At 37.8% G+C, this 17471-nt stretch overlaps 1 protein-coding gene across 1 annotated transcript in view; it reads left to right on the top strand.

Moving 5' to 3' along the window:
• Positions 1 to 1874: 1874 nt before the first annotated feature.
• LOC137255608 (ATP-citrate synthase-like) overlaps positions 1875 to 17471 on the top strand; it is a 54283-nt gene continuing 38686 nt past the window's right edge. Inside the window, exon 1 of the mRNA XM_067793049.1 lies at positions 1875 to 2016. The gene's annotated coding sequence lies outside the window, so the exon portion shown is untranslated. The remainder of the gene's footprint in view (positions 2017 to 17471) is intronic.

The following is a 17471-nucleotide window of genomic DNA, read 5'->3' as shown; positions in this document are numbered from 1 at the left end:
TCATACTCACTCACCCACGGACACACGATGAATACATTTTTAGCAGTGACTGACGATCTATAAAAACAGGCCCACATGCTGAGAAGGCCACAAAAGGTAGTTCAACTACTAAGAGTATTTTTGTCTCACACTTGAACGCAAAAAACTCAAACATCTTACACAAATATGTAACATATTTGAAACTTTTACAACATCCTAAGGCCTTTTAAAAATTACTCGGTTTACGGATTTCAAAAACTATATTAGGTCGGTAGGCAGTGGAAAAAAAGAGAAAAATCGAATATGGAGATTTGCACACATAAGTATATGATATATGTCATGTGCAGCATGCCAGCTGAGCAGCTTGTGGTATTACCTTTTTCTCTGGTCCACTGTCTCAGGGATTATTTAAAAGGTACAATTTGCAATTTTTTTCTTTTTACTATTCCTTTCACTTTGTTTTTTATCAGGTCGGTGGTATATAATGGCAAAACATTGAAATTATGTAAAAACAGAAATTATCCTTTTCCCACTTTCTTCACATTTAGACCGAAGCTACCAATATGTATGAAATATGGCCCGTTCGACAGCCATAGGGAGACGGACTAGATTTCTGACGGACGATCTATATTTACAGGTTGCCAGTTTGATGGTCTGGTAAAATATTTGTACTTAACATGTTCCATACATCAGAGTAAACTCGCCATATCTTAAAATCTATTTTTCAAATTGAGCGTTACACTTACACTTGTCAGTTACTGCGTTAAAACTAAATTATTCTTTATAACTAGTGAAAAATTGAATTTTTTCCTTTGGACTGTCTGGTATGGATAAATCCATTTTGATGTCTGGTTTGGTTTTTGGCTCATTTCATACAGTGATTATATATGTACAAATCTGGACAAATGTGTGAAAATTCAATGTGGACGAGGTCTATCAGCAGATTCTCATTTTCGGCATTTTCGAGAACTATTCTCTTTGTCTCTTCAATGAGTGAATGAGTGAGTGGGTTTAGTTTTAAGCTGCAATATTCATGGTCTGTAAATAATAGAGTCTGGTCAAGATAATCCAATGGTGAACAGCATGAGCTGCGATCTAACACAAGACCGGGTTATATTAAACGTACATCTGGAAGAAGAGAAACTAATATGAAGAAAATATACAACTGAGGATAAGGTATAAGATTTCTGCCTTGTTATGATTTTACTCTGTTATAAATACATGCATACCAAATCATCTTTCCTTTTGTGAAACACTAGTGTTCCTTTCCCATAGGTCATGTTTGGTCATATAAACTGTAATGAGTGAATTTAGTTTTACACCGCACGTAGCAATACCCCAGCGACCAGGGTCTGAAAATATTCGAGCATGGAGCTGACAACCCAGTGATCAACAGCCTGAGCACCGATCTGCGCAAGTGGGTTAGTAGTCTGTCGTACAGACTCTGAAACGTATTTATCTTAAAACTTAAAAAAGCTCATGCAAGACTAGAATATATGGCAAGTCGATTCTTTCACAGTTTCACTAAAGTCTCTGGGCTCCTTTCATTTAATGTTATTATCCTTTCCGTAAACATTATTAGTCTGTAGAATATGTTCATAGATGTTAGTCTACAAGGATATGTAAACTATAACATATATTACTGAGGCGTAGGTCGCGTCCGACCAAATACCTATTAGGGATGTATAGGAAATGAAAACAGCCTTCGGGAAAATTGTATCTTTGGTTACGACAGCTAGTTCAGGATTTCTACCAGGTAAATATCTTTTCTGTCTCGTCAGTTATGTAACTTATTGATCACGAAACAGTGGACAGATTATTCGTATGTGAAATATCACCATAAATGTACATCTGGCATGATCTGCCGTTTCGGAAGCGGCCGTGCTTCTATTTTTAGCTGGGTCAGGGGTCATGCTAACATCGGCTGATGCGACACGCACGGCAGTGTTGTGTAGATCACGAAGTGGCGTGAGTGTGGCCTTATAAATCGACTGCACCTCGCGTTCGTCTGTCACTCAGCGCGACGTTCAGCTTCAGGTAAGGTACTGAAAACCTAACCATGCTCCTGGCGTAATGAAAATGTGATAATATTTCGGCTGTGGATAAATAGCACGGCTGGAGTTACCGGTCGATGTGACAATTTCAACTCGCCGACAGCCGGCTCTCTGTTGACGTTGGGCTATCAAGTTGTACAAACGCCTGAACACGCTATATGCATGTTCAATTCCAGCAATTTCGCCCAGCACATATTCTATAGGTCGTTTTAACGTGTTCAGTTCTGTTAATAAAACATTTTGCTTCAGGTGTTAATTCAACATTTGGTATCTGGTGTTGCAAATTAATTTGCTGTTTCAAACTGGCATTATTTGTTTGTAACATTGTCTGTCTCACTGTCTCTGAACCATGATGTTTTTCCTCCCAGCAGTGCTAAAGCACTAAATGAAGAAAGTCTAGAATTCCCTCTGTTCAGGAATCTTCCAACTCACTGGGACTCCTTTTCAGTTTATACCATTTTGTTACAATAAAAATTTTGTATATATTCAGAGATACTGACGCTAGCTTATTCTCCTAAGACATGAAACATCTTCCAGTTGTATTGTACGCAGAAATTTGTTGTTTTTCTTTTTTGAGCAGTGCTAATATTAAAGTGTCAGTCAATAGGATAAATTAACATTTAGCGATAAAACCTTGAACATTTGCATTATTTTCAAGAACTGACTCGAGAATATCCGGATTAGAATCATGAAAATTGGCCCTCTCCTATCCATGTTTGTTGGAAGATTGTTTTGTTTGTTGTTGAATGAAACTGTCCACATAATCTAGTGATCAACAGTATGAGCATCAATCTTTGCAGTTATATAATGGCATGCGTCATCTATGGCTGTGAGCCTTTTAGTTGCCTCTTATGACAAGCATGGGTTGCTGGGGAAAATTTCTGTTCTTTGCAGGAATTTTGTCTTAAAGGCACAATGTCACACATTTTCCACAAGATTTAGCTTATGTAATATATACTGAAGCATATGCACTCAGTTTAGCTTCCTGTTGATGTAATAAAAGATTTATTATCCCTTATGACTTGCCTGCAATCAATAATTGAAACTTGAGGCAAACAGTTTCCAAACAGAGAACATTTAACATAATGGAATGTCAACAATGGCTCTGTACATTGAAAAAGGTTTCACGCAGTGTTGACAGTGTTGGACGAACTGGTTTCAAATTCAATTGTTTACGAAACCTGGCACAACAATTACTGGAGGACTTGCAGAAGCAACTAAAAGCACAAAATTTAAGTACAATATATAGGCCTGGACTACTTAGTGTTACCTCTGTTAATCTGCAGAAGAAAGAATATGGGGGAAACAGAAGGAACTCTCTCCTTTTTCTAAGCATTAAGGATAAAATGAGCTTTTAGATACCAATTTTTTCCTGACAGTGACACACAGACATCAGTCATTTTGACAGAGAAAGTTGACATATGGCACCACAAGTTTGATAAGATGAACAATTAAACATTGATAAATGTGTTATTAGTTTGTGGTTTGCTTCTAATAAATTGTTAAAAAAACACACAAAAAATTACCTTCCTACCCTAAATTTTAAAGAGGTGTATTCAGAACCACAACATTTTTTTGTTTGGCCTAAGGAGCACACCACACTACATTATTCGCCTGAAATAATGTTTAGCCGATGGAGAGCATGAGTCAGTTTAGTGCAACAATGCATTACTTCATTTGAACTTTTTAATTTGATCTTGTATTATAAATACATAAAACTAAAATTGATAACTAATATGGTAGTTTCCATGCAAACACTCTCATTATTGAGAGAAATGCATGACTTATTTTAAGGGAAGAGCGGTGTGATAGAGTGCCTTTACAGCTAGAAGAAGCAAGAGACCTTGACGTTGACTTCAACCGCATGTCATTCCTGATTTTCATCACTTCTGTACTTCCTCGCTCCAACGGGGCGGTTGAGTAGCCTTGGGGTTTAAGTATTCACTCGTCATGCTGAAGACCTGGGTTCAGTTCCACTCTGGATACAATGTGTGAAGCCCATTTGCCATGATATTGCTGGAATATTGCTGAAAGCGATGTGAAACTAAACTAAACTCACATTTGACTCACCTTGTCGAACATCAACTTTCACCAAGCTCACCTTGTCGAACATCAACTTTGACCAAGCTCACCCTAGTTTATCTCCAGATCACCTATGACCTCTTGTTATCTCATGTTTAAACCACCTTCCTCAAGTCCTTGTCATTCAACATGCACACGCACGCACATACACACACGCACACGCACACGCACACGCACACGTACACGCACACATACACATACACACACACATACATACACACACACACTTACACACACGCATGTTACACATTGTCATTGCACTTGCATCCATTCATGCACCCATACACACACCTCACTCACTTCCATGAACACACTAACACACACACACCAAATCCAGGTCACAGTTTCTGAATGTCTACTCTGATTTCTAAGACACACATTGGGACACAGGATTATTGCAGTGTGTTTGTGTAGGACAGCAATATTATACTAAGTACAGGTACATTTTGTTTAACATTTGACTTAGGTTTAGAGAGTAAACTTTCATGGCTGATGTTCAGCATTCCCACATATACAACACCCTGTGATTCCAAGGATCCAAAAAGGGCAGGCCGATGATTTCAAAAGGGGCACCTTTATTCAAGAAAGGACATCCAAGGACAGATTTCTAAGTATTATGTTTCATTATCCATGCATATGATTCTTAATGACTCAAAGAGCACAGTTAATTCACTTAATTGCAACATGAAATATAAACTGAAAACAACCAAGTGTTGATATATATCACTTGTTGTATTTAAGGAAGGGCAGGGTGCCATATTTAAAGGCAGGTCCCTGAACCTTGCTAAAAATGCTTGGGAGAAAAACAAACGCTTGTACACCAGTACATACGTACAACACTGGTACAACCCACATGCAACATATGTATAACATTGCATATAACCCATGTACAGTACTTGTCCAGGAAGATCATTGCGGAGTTCTATTGACGTGTGCCATCTGTCAAGCTGAAAGTGATCATTTACCTGGCCCCATATGGCTGCTCCATCCATCTGGTAGAATCATCTTGATCACTTGTTGCATAGCTAGTGGGTAGTTATAAAACCCAACTCTCTGATAGTGTTTGAATGCAAACTTCTCTAACATTTAACATGTCAAAAAAAATGTGAATTGAAACAAAGATGTAGTTAGTAAGATAAATTTTTGTCAGCTGCCAGCAGTTGTCTGCAGATGCGATACCCATGATCCACAGATGTATTGTGGGACTGCTTGGTATATTTCATTCAGTACATTTATGGGAACAGGTGGCGATTTCTATGCCTGTATGAAACAGAATGTAGCCTTGAGAGTTGAATGCACGTATTGGTTGGAGTTGCAAAGGCCTACAACCTTATCAGGCTGAATTTTCTGTCAGGTGAAATTTCTATACATACAGTGGAATCTGTCAAAATCGGCATCTGTCCAGTCCAGCAAATTGTCAACATTGGCATAAAATCTCAGTCCTGTTCGTGGCTTGTACATTATCATCAGCTCTACAGCCCGGCACATTGTTTAAACCGGATTATTTCTTCAGTCCCAATCAGTGCTGGTGTAGACAACTTCCACTGTATATACACTAAGATTATTCAAAATAGCTTTAGGCCAATGATACTAAGCCTCTTTGCATTTTGGCAATTCCAAATGACCAATGAACATGGTTGTAGCAAAGGAAGAGCCATGTGAGTCCTCCGAAATAATTCTACCACTTTATGGCTTAAAAGGATTTTCGAATAAATCTGTTTTAAACACATACTGTGTTTTCACTAATCAAAAATGTTAAATGGATAAATTTTCAATTCAAATCAATATTACACACACTTAAAACAGTTCAATACATAATTTTTATTTGCAGAATTGGAAAACCGTTCCATTTTTCATGAGTATTGCTATTTCAGGAAGGGAATCCCTGGCACTTCAATGTTCATGTTAATCAAAATGATGCTGTTGACATGCAAGAAGTTGACTAAGATGTTTGATGGCTTGGAACTGTTAACCTCTTGATATTCTAATAGCTAAGAAAATAAGGTGAAAATAAGGATTTGTGACAATTGATCTCTAATAGAAGCAGCTCTCTACCAGACAGGGATGTGTTCATCGTGATATTCTTGAAATCAGCATCACCCCCAAATCATTTCACGTTCAGCTCATTAAATTTCTTAATTTACTCAGGTGCCTCTTATGTTGCCTTTTCAAAAGGCTTCGTTGTTTGGCAACATGCATGCACTTTTGTGTTTGTGCCAGCATTGACTAGACAAATACTAAGACACCAAGACCCAATTTCTTGTAACAGACTTAAGTCTGAGTTTTTCCTTATATTAAAAAAAATGCTGAAAATGGTTTTTTTCCAGAATAAAATGAAATCAATACATAACTGAGACTTTATACACAGTTTGAGTTGGGAACATAGGTTACTTAAGTTGTTCTGGCTTTTTGATTTTCAAAATGCATCTTGAGTTTGAAACTCTTCCAAATTGTCAAACTCCATTTTTAGCTTAAAAATTAGGTGTTCTCCACAGTTTGATATGGATGTCCCACTCAGACACATACTGATGATATTAAATGAGTGTCCATGTCATGCTATGTTTATGGCACGAGTACCTAAATGTTGGTTCTTCCCGAGCGAGAGTGAGTGACATACTGATGTTTTGTCTTGAGAATACAACATTCTGTTTCTAACTGAAGTTATGAAATTGAGGAAAATAAATCCAAATTTAGTTCTAAACATCGGCTGAGTTGATGGATGTGTTATACATCTGTCTTGAATCATTTTTACATTTTGTCCTGCCTTATCTGATATCAAAGCAATATCATTCAAAGTGGCCTCAAATCACAGTTGATCATCACACAACGTTCACTCACACAATTAATATATCCAGACATTATAATTTACAGACTGCTGTTTTGTAGCTGGAATTTTGCTGAGTGCAGCTATAACGCAGTGGAAGCTAGTAAATGAGCAGACAAAGGGCAGCAGAGCACTTTCCTTAATTTTTATTCCAGTTTTATTCCCAAAAGTATATTGTCCCCAATATGTAAAAAGGTATTTATATATGCAAATTATGACATTAGATGTGTCTCTAAATATGACACTATAAGTGTGGGTGAAAAAATGACACTATTCAATGGTGTTTTCAAAATGGTAAACTCAACAAAACCATGTCCAAATCCAACAATACACTCAAGAAACACCAAATGTGTACCCTTTAATGTTTTCAATGATATGTCTACAAACTCTGCACAAAACATTCAAAAGTTAAACTTCATTCAGTTATAAAGTGACGGTCACCAAAGTGTGTCTGCCCTCATTCAAGTAAAAAACCGAAGTGAAGCACCCATGTGCTGGTCTGCATGTGTCACAAATATCAATTGCAATACATGTTTGCAAGGACGTTTTAAAATATCCATGATCAGGAGGTGTTTGGGCAAGTATTTCTGTCCAGCAGCGTTAAAATTTCCTTAAATATCATACAAACTGAAATTCCATAGAGAGTAATCAGAAATATACCAGCTATCTCTTTCTCTGCTGAGTTTGATATAGCAAACCCATCAGGATGTTTTGCAGTCTAGTGTTTGTGTTTCCAAGTAGAATCAGTCCCTGGTAATAATAGTCAGGCAAGATGGATTAGGGGACCCTGTCATTGAGTTTTTAACTCCGTAATGGCCATTTGCATGGATCACACTTACCATTTGCCTTTTTCACAAGTGATGTGGTATGGAAAGTGTAAACATTTTTGTTGTGTTACAGTTTTAGCAATTTTTGTTTTTGTTGAATGACTCACTAAACTTGATTTCACCTTTGTGATGGTGGGGTAGCCTAATGGTTAAAGCAATGGCTTGTCATCTCGATGACCCATGTTCAAATTTCCACATGAGTACAATGTGTGATGCCTTTTTCTGGTGTCCCCTCCCCTCCCCCATGATGCTGCTCGAATATTGCTAAAAGCAGTGTAAAACCAAACCAAGTCAGTCATTTTACTTTATTTGTGTGGGTGTGATGATTCCACCAGACCATGACATGCTTACACTCCAGGATGTGTAGGGTCCGGCAACCCTGATGCCAATCCCTGCTGTTAATAGTCACTGCAGGATATCAATGTCCTCTACCTCTTTGTGATCTCACTTGACATCATGCCCCTACTATATAAGCATTTCCTATTTCACTCATCTTTGGCCAGTATAAGCGTGGTGAAACCAAGCAGTATGATGATGGTGACACATGTAATATGTTAATGGTGAAACCACGCAATATGGGGATGCTGAAAATTTGGCCAGTATAGGGGTGGTGAAACCAGGCAATGTGTGGATGGTGAAACCAGGCAATGTGTGGATGGTGAAACCAGGCAATGTGGGGATGGTGAAACCAGGCAATGTGGGGATGGTGAAACCAGGCAAAGTGGGGATGGTGAAACCAGGCAAAATGGGGATGGTGAAACTACTGGGGAATTTGAGGGATTATGAAACTACAGGTAGTTTACAAATTTATGGTGAAACTACAATCAGTATATGGATGATGAAACTACAGACAGTTTAGGGACAATGAAACTACAAGTAGTTTAGGGACGATGAAACTAGGGTGAGTTGTGATATAGTGACATCACTGAGGTTGTACTGGAGCCCGGAGACTGAACTATGTTGAAATGATGAACCTACCATCACTGTGCACACCTTGAGAAAACAAAATAGAATCATTAAGGGTCAACTGCTCAAGATAAAGCTCCACAGAAGCAGAAGGAAGTTCCGTTGATGAGTGATAACAGTCATAATGATTACATGAATATAGACAATCTGTTCATATTTGTTTAGTTGACTTACAAAATATTAGACTGAAATGTCAGAACATGATGTTGGAGGTAAGAAAGAGACTGGACATTTCAATTGAAAATCCATTTGCCATTAATGAAGGAAAAACAAGTAACATTTCAGCTGGTACATTTAGTGATTTGGTTGTCAGTGTTTTGATAGCAGTTGTCATGGTTACAGCCGATTCTATCACTTCATAACAAAGACTGATGGGGAAAAATAAGAGAAAAATCAACAAATGTCTTAGGCAGGGCTTGAATTGTCTCAGTCAGATGGTTTAAGAATTCACCAGCTGGTGAACATAATATAGGTCAGTGGGAGTGAATAGACCCGCTTACATATTCGTGGGACAACAGTTTTTGTGAAACTTTAATACCCTTAAATATTTTGTCAAAGCTATATTTTTTAATCCTGTATGGGTTACATTGGTGGCAGTGTCAATGAGTATTTATTAACTAGAGCTGGGAATTGGTCGTAATCTCACAATTGATGATTGGTTCCTAACCAACTATCAATCGTTGTAGAAAATAGGGTACGATCATTTTGCACATTTGTCTTTTCAGATTGTTATAGCAGCCAGGTATATGCTGGTTTACTGTTTCAGTTAGAAACTGCACAAATTGCATATGCAAATTTCACCTACAATGTAGAATGATGCATCTTGATACTTCAAGGTGATGACTAACACTTCAAGAACATAGGCTTCCTGGAGTCATCAAGAAATATTCAGTCATGACTTCTCAGTTAGGGAAGTGAGCTTTCTAAGAATTAAACATATTTTAAGGCCCTAACAGTTTTAAAGATATGTTCCATCATCAAGTGTTTCAAACACTAAAACAGTAGTTGCAAAATTATTTGTATTTGATTATGAGAAAATGTGATCAATTGTTTGGTCACTGCAACTGATCTTTGATTATTTCAGTGAATCAGAACACCACTAGTGTTAAATGTTTCCCTTATTTCTGCTTTGAAAGAAAACACACCTTTCATGATACTATTTTTTTCATGAATAAGTTTTAAGTGTTAGGAGATATACACAGCGGTGTAAAGTCCAGGTTTGAATCCGGCTGAAGACACCAAAACTTGGTGACCTGGGTCTCATGATGTTTTCTGTTCCTGGCCAAGGCACTTCATTCACAATGCGCTCAGTCCACCCAGCTGTTTAAAATGAGTACCCAAGAAGAGGATGTATAGATATGTACAGTAGTAGCAGCTTTGAAAGGACAATTCCATCAGGGTAATAATGTAGCCCCAGAGAACAGCATCCAGTTGAATTCTAGGCACAAATATTAGCATCATTATAATTGTTATACATGTCTGGCCTGACCTGAGGAATGTGATTTATATTCTACTAGCTGTGATCCTGGTTTAGTGCATGTCCATGAGATAAGGGTACATATTAGAGGTTATGTCTCGCTTACCGTCTAGACACATCACTTCCTGGTCTCGTACCTAGCACTTGCTCACATGGGCATGATACTGTTAATTGTGCAAAGACTTATCTTGTTTCACATGGTTTGACATTGAGGACTCTTGTTTCGACTGTGCTAATGCATAGATATCTGTTAAACGCATCCAAGCACGGCATGAAAATAGGTTCTAAACGTACCATAGTGCTGAGGGCAGGGTAGACTAATAACTAGTCTCTGAAATGAACATATTTTACAAAAAAAAAAAGTTCATAGTGAAAAAAAAAATAATATAATGAAATGGAGCCCTGAGACTTTCCACATTTTCTAGACTTGCATGGGCTTTCACGGATATGTATACTTCAGGGTCTGTACGACAGACTAAGGGCAGGGTAGCCTCATGTCCAATGCATTAATTGGACACACAAAAAATGTGGGTTCTCTTCCTCACTTAAGTACAATGTATGAATCCAATTTCTGGTGTCCCCTTATGCATTATTGGCAAAATATTGCTAAAAGATGCACTAAACTAAACTCACTAACGGCTTAGTCCTGCGAAGATCTGGGTTCAAATTGTCAACCAATGCAAGTTATAAGAGACAAGTTTGTGTGCGAATGTCATCGCATCTCAGATGAGTAGGTTGATTCCCATTGTTGATTGTCTGGTCTCTCCTGATTAGACAATGTCAAAAGGCTGGAATATTGGTAAATAAGAAGGAAAGCTCATATTAAGATGGCTGATTATATCTGTGCCATTGAGTTGCCTTGTGTCATTGTGCCCAGCTATGGATCAACAGTTATGTTGTCTTGTCCCGACTTGAGACCTTGCGTGTTACTTTCCCATTGTTGATATTATTGGCAGTCCCATAACATAGCATACATGTACTAGTATATCACTGTTTGGTTTTCTTTCTGATGGGTTTGAATTTGCTGAGCAAGGGTTGTCCTTTTTCTATTATTATACATATTATATAGTGCTCTAGTCCATCCCACTCAATGGCACATCATATTTTCAATCTCAACTACCAGGGGATCATACAACTCATGCAGCCACTAGGTGCACCAAGTTAATGTGCCTTTATCATCTTAACAAGGTACCTATTCACAACTTTGTGTATTGGGACAGTCACAGCACCTTGTCCAAGTTTACTGCATGTTGCTGTACCTGCAACTAGGTGTTTGCAAATATTCATACATACCAACATATTCATATATTCCAACAGATTCATGGGTTTTTTAAGTGCACAGGGTTGTGTACTGCACACTAGGGGTTGTGACAGCACTGAAGAAGTCTGCAGACAAATTGACTGCAAGGTTTGTTCACCCAGTCACAGGTCGGATTGATCCCGAAATTTTGGGAGCAAGAGTTGTGTCCTTCTGCCATGCAAGGATCCATTGATTGTAGCTTAGCATCCATGAAGTTCTGAGACCTCAAAAAATGCTGCATTTTTTGTCAGAAATGTTTATACATGTTGAGCATGTGCTTCTTTAAAAAATACAGTAATAGATATTAACAAAGGGAGGAAAGATGCATTTGGTGGTGTTGAGTACTGTCTTGCAAAATACCAGGCACTTACACTGTCTTAAGTTTGTGAAAAGTATTGGAATTACGGTCACCTTAGTGCTAATATTGCTTTCTACAATGGCTTTTGAAGTCTTTAGGAGTATGTACTGAACCCTAGCATACAAATCAAGTGAATGTTAAAATGTAAGCAAATAATATTTGGCTCATAAATGTATCTCGAGCTTTGAGTATCGTGAGGATTGTCCATGGCCCTTGCCACTTAGGTATTTTGGACATGAAAATATATAGACTTATTGATGCAAGTTTACTGTAATAGTTGATTCAGAGAATAAACTGGTTTACAACTGCTCTGGAAGGGTTAAATGAATTGTTGTCAGCAGTATGACAAGGACAACAAATATGAACATTACAAGAAAAATGACAGCTCCTATATCATTGGGGTGAACTCTGTGTGTAAATATTGAATGAAGCTATTATTGAATTTCCTTGGTTAGATATTTCAGCTCCATGTTCAATATTGTTGTACCAGGATATTGATGATTAATACAAACGACTCCACATGTGGGTGACACAAGGAGATCTTGTAAGTCATGCATTGTTTGTTCATAGAGACAAATTGCTGACTTTCCTTTTTTCCTTTATCTTATTGACGGGATGGTTGGTCAACCTTGTGGTCATTGTGTTCATTTGTTCTGGGTCTTGTCCAGGTTTGATTCCTTATGTGACACTGTTTCTGAACTTGTTTTTGTTTTGATAATACAATTAAAGTGATACATTAAGTGCTGCATTATTGCATAAATTTAGTTACATTTTGAACATTACTATTTCATGTATTGAAAAGATAAACATTTTTTATACTCAGAGATTAAAAAGTGCAAATTTCCCATCTTGGTGCATGAAAAATAATCAAAACTTGCATAACATCAAAAAAAGTGCAAAATGTGAACGATACAGAAACATGTTTAAACCGCTAACTTTCCAAACTAAATATTGATACAGTTTTGAATGTATCAAAATTGTATCACCTTAGAAAAAAGATTGATGTATCGTGGCATCCCTAGTTTTCAGTTGTGACCACTGTATAAACCCTCATAGAACATTAAAAAATTAGTGTCCCTTTGAGTCAGCTCTTCAGGGGGTTGGATACAAGGGAAGTGTCCTGTTCTAAATTCAGAAAATGGTTAATCTTGAAAATGGCCCATTGTTAAAGTTGTCTTTCCAGTGTTTGGCTGTAACCACGGTTTACTGTAGATTGTTTGACATAAAATGATACAAATATGTCTAGACTTTCTACTGTACTGAATATCCTGCTTTTTGTCCAACGTCTTGAGTTCTTCCAAACTTCTCAAACAGAAGCAAATCATGTGCTTCTCATCCATCAGAACGTCTGCCTGCCGCAAGGGTATGTTTATATTGGATCCACTGCGGAACAAATCAATTTCTTGATGTCCACTAAATTTTGTTGGGCAGATCTCTTCATTAGAAGGGGCCAAACTTGGAATTTCCCCTGGGAATAAAATGGTATCTCCAATTAGACATGTATATTGGTGCTTACACGTTGTGGATGTCGAATTCAATGCTTTTCATTGGCTGATTTCATCACCCACAATCTATGGATTTAATTCACGGCGTTCCGCAGTAAAGACTTAGAGGTAGGTGACGATCCTTGGGATTGAGTTGACAGAGTAAGGGAGCAATATGAAACACATGATATTGATGTTGGGGCTTCACAGCCATATTGAATGCTCACAGGGACTGATTGGGGGATATGTAATGGTCCTCCATATTTGGCTGATGTGGGCTTTCTGTTGAGCTTTGCTATGTGCTTCATACATAGATATCAGACTTGACAGTGTTCCACATGTATGTAAATTGAGTGGTATTCTTTTGGAATGTATCTATCATGATTTTGACAGTTTGTCAGTTGTCCTCATAACTGCTAAAGTTTTTTCAATGGTTCTTGAGTATTTTGTCAGTCAAAATCATGTTTATCTTTGACCTGTATGGCTGAATATCTGAATAAGATGATTCTGTGCAAGGTCGTGAGTACCTAGAATAGAGGTCAAACGTAGATCCATGATGATGTCATGCCCCACACATATATTCATAATCAAATCATGATTTGATGTCAGTTGTGAGTGCCTGAAATCTGTTTTGTCGGATGTCTTGTTTGCTTTTGATGATTGGACACAAATGCTTTCATAGTTTTGTGTATGTCATTACCATCAATGACTTAAATGATGCAACAGCTGTAACAGACATAAGCATGATATACTTGTGTAATATTGTCAACTGGATTTTGTGTATCCGCCTATTATGTGAGGTGGACAAGGTGTCCATCTTTGTATCTGAATGTCTGAGGTTGGAATCCCTGTACGGGACTTGGAAATTTTATGATTACTATAATAATTGTTCTTACCAATTCTTATTTTTGAAAAGTAAATGCTGACATATGATGTTTGATGAAAACTTGTATGGTGTATTTAGTTTAATACATACAAGACTATTTTTCAAGTTTTGCTTGTCCCTTGACATCTGCTACAGAATCCTGTATCTCCAGACATAATCTGCTGAATCGGCAGTGAGCATCACCCAGCACTTGAAGAGTGGAAGCTAGTTGTGGAACATTAGTTGTGAATGAGGCAATCATTCGCCTTTTAGGAATAATCCAATGTTAATGTCATAAAACACCCCCTCTATCAGTCGATACTGTTTGTCAGAGAACTAGTTATTGATCAAGTATCCTTGTACAGTCCCCTTAAAGGAAGGGGGAACGTGTATATTGATTTTGCTAGACGTCTTATTCTTGGATAGTAATTCTTGAGGCTTGGCAGTGGCTGAGAGAGATTCCCGGAGATTTACAGTTTGGCGCTCTAAGAACCTAATGAAAAACAGTTAGGCAGGAAATTGAATAACAAGATGCTTGGGTTTTTCTCGACTTTAGCATCTGTAGTGATTTGTGGGTTTAAATATTTTATAAGGTGTGAGACTGGAGATGTGAAGGGTTGAGTTTGCACATTTAATTAAAAGCAGCTTAATGTTGAAGATAGCAAAAGGTGGTCATGGGATGTGCTAATTGTTTATTTTGGTAACAGGTGCTTGTCTGTTCAGGAGCAGACCTGATGTTCTGTATGTGCACTAGTTAGAGTTAATTGTGTTCTGAACTTCATGCTGGCAATTGAAAGTAATTGAACCTCATCATTGGATACCTGTGGCTTGTGGGGAGAAAAATATGAGTGTGGGAGAATTTGTTTCCAGTTAAGTTATGTCATCTTGATCAGAAATCAAAGGTCAGACATTTTTTTTTTTCGTATGTTTGCCTAATTTGTAAAATTTTGTATATTTCTTTTATTTGCTGTCATTACAGCATTGATGTTTACATGAATTTCACAAACATTGTTTGAAATTGAAGGTCATTGGCTCTGCTGATAAACAGGATTTGATATAAGAACAAGTCCACTGACTCTTCCAAACTGGTACCATTCCATGAGTCATGTAAACAGTACTGGTCAGCCTTTAGTTCAGCACCAGCCTTTAACTTTAATAAGTATATTTATATATTTTTGACATACATATATGCATCTGTCTAGAGCTCTGGAAACCTGTTTAGTTGTTCTTGACTTCTGAGGGTATTGAGGAAATAATCGACTCTGAATACCGAGTTACTCTTTGTAGGATGTGAATAGGAATGTGTCTCTGGATCGCTCCAGCAGAGATGATTCATATATACCTGATCACCTGGAAAAAATATTCATTTAGTGGTATAGACATGGTCCTGGTGATTTGGTGTGTAACGTCTAAAGCTTACTATTGTAATAAGTATCTGTTGAGGCAACACCCAAATTTTGTGAAGCTGTGTTAGTGATGACTTTTCTTCTCCTCCAAACCCTAAAATGATTATCCCATTGTCTTTAGAGGTGACACATGTACATGATATCTAGTGCTTGCCCTAGACATGAAGATTTAGGTGTCTCCATGACATCGTGGTGTCATGAAGATATAGGAGTCTCCATAACATTGTGGTGTCATGAAGATTTAGGAGTCTCCATGACACCATGGTGTCATGAAGATTTAGGAGTCTCCATGACATCATGGTGTCATGAAGATTTAGGTGTCTCCATGACACCATGGTGTCATGAAGATTTAGGTGTTCCCATGACATCGTGGTGTCATGAAGATTTAGGTGTCTCCATGACATCGTGGTGTCATGAAGATTTAGGAGTCTCCATGACACCATGGTGTCATGAAGATTTAGGAGTCTCCATGACATCATGGTGTCATGAGATGGAGTCATGGACATGTTTTGGGGTCAAAGAATAAAATGATCAATCAGATCATGTACAGATGAAATTTTGGAGCATATTTTCCATTAAAGATTAAACAGATCAAAGCTTTTGCAACGTCAAGCTGATTGCTCCACTGACATATTTATAATATAACGAGCCCATGACGGAGGCCTCACTGTCATTGTCAGGAATGGTGTCCATCATCTTGCTCAATACCTGCAAAGATCCGGGTTAGATTTGGTTGTCAGAAACCCTTGCTTGTTGTAAGAGGCGACTAATGGGATGTGGCAGTCAGGCTAAATTGACGTGGTTGGCACAACATCATATGCCAAAGGCATAGATGAGTGCTCATACTGTTGATCACTGGCTTGTCTCAATTATTTACAGACCACCACCATATAGCAGGAATATTGCAAAGTGTGGTGTAAAACAAAACTTCGCAAACTCTAAATATTGATACTGTATTAACAGTTGACCATGTTCAAGAGGAACAGCAACAATATCTTTGTCAGCCAAGTTGGCGGGTCTGGTCACCTCATCCCAAAAGTCGCTTTGTATGACAAGCATGGGTTACTGAAGATCAATTCCAACGTTATCTTCACGGGGTATTTTTAACATGAAGTTGAGATGCTGTGATACAACCTCCATTTATATGAATACTGATCAAAGCTACCCAGACCCTATACTTGCCAAAGTCCCCAAGGTAATAATTTAAAGTTTAAATGATAATTTCTAAAAATTATGTAAATACTCTTCTAACATTCTGGGGTCCTTAGATGTACTGTCTGTTTATCTAGACTTGCCTCTTTAAGGATGGAGCTACATAACATTTGGCTGTGACAGGGGTTCTTTTTTTTTTTCAAAATCCACTTCACCAGATATTAACGTCACTTGACCACAATTATCAGTTTGGTAGTGGTTGCTTTTTTATTTCAGCATCATAATACATATATCAAAACATTTAAGTAGCTACGCACTATTGTACCATGGTAGAGTTTTATGTGGATATTTACTTTAGTGACCAGATAAGTCCCCTCAACCTATACATCAGGAAATGGTATTATCAACCCCTGGGTTTAGACTTCAGTACAGCCTTGGGGCAAAGCTACGCTGAGCCCAACTCGCTGGATTTGATTGCACATTAATCTGACCAGCTGTGTTATAACTGCAATGCTTTTCAAATAGTCATTAAACCTGAGTGATACTGCTGTAACAATGATGACCTTTTGCCACACGGTGGGGAGAGGACATCAGAATGCGTGCTGTGCATCCATCTGTTACATATGTAACAAAACTCTGAAACAATTAATTATTCTAAAATGAAACTTTACAGCTTTGTTTTTAAACATATAGCCCA

This window comes from Haliotis asinina, chromosome 11 (assembly GCF_037392515.1).
Source record: "Haliotis asinina isolate JCU_RB_2024 chromosome 11, JCU_Hal_asi_v2, whole genome shotgun sequence".
Taxonomy (NCBI): Eukaryota; Metazoa; Mollusca; class Gastropoda; order Lepetellida; family Haliotidae; genus Haliotis; species Haliotis asinina.
Note: the sequence above shows the minus strand (reverse complement) of the source record. Positions and strands in the feature narration are given on the sequence as shown.